Below are 282 nucleotides of genomic sequence, written 5' to 3'. Positions count from 1 at the left end.
AAGAATCCCATTGTATCTGTTACCTGATGAGTATCCTGTGTCTTTTCTCTTTTTTCAGCTTTGTCTGGCTGCCCCATGAGTTATATAAACTATAGTAGAGTTTCTGAAACAAACACACCAGTTGTACCAGTGCAGGGCAACAGTACATTAAATTCTCATTACTTAAAATCACGTTTTTTGGTGTTACTGTTCCTTTTAAACACAGCAGATCTCACTAATATTTGAGAACCCAGGTTTCACCTGAATTTTGAAATAAAATCAATCACTTTCCTTGAGATGCCA

The sequence above is a fragment of the Xenopus laevis genome, chromosome 4L (genome assembly GCF_017654675.1).
Source record: "Xenopus laevis strain J_2021 chromosome 4L, Xenopus_laevis_v10.1, whole genome shotgun sequence".
Taxonomy (NCBI): domain Eukaryota; kingdom Metazoa; phylum Chordata; class Amphibia; order Anura; family Pipidae; genus Xenopus; species Xenopus laevis.
Note: the sequence above shows the minus strand (reverse complement) of the source record.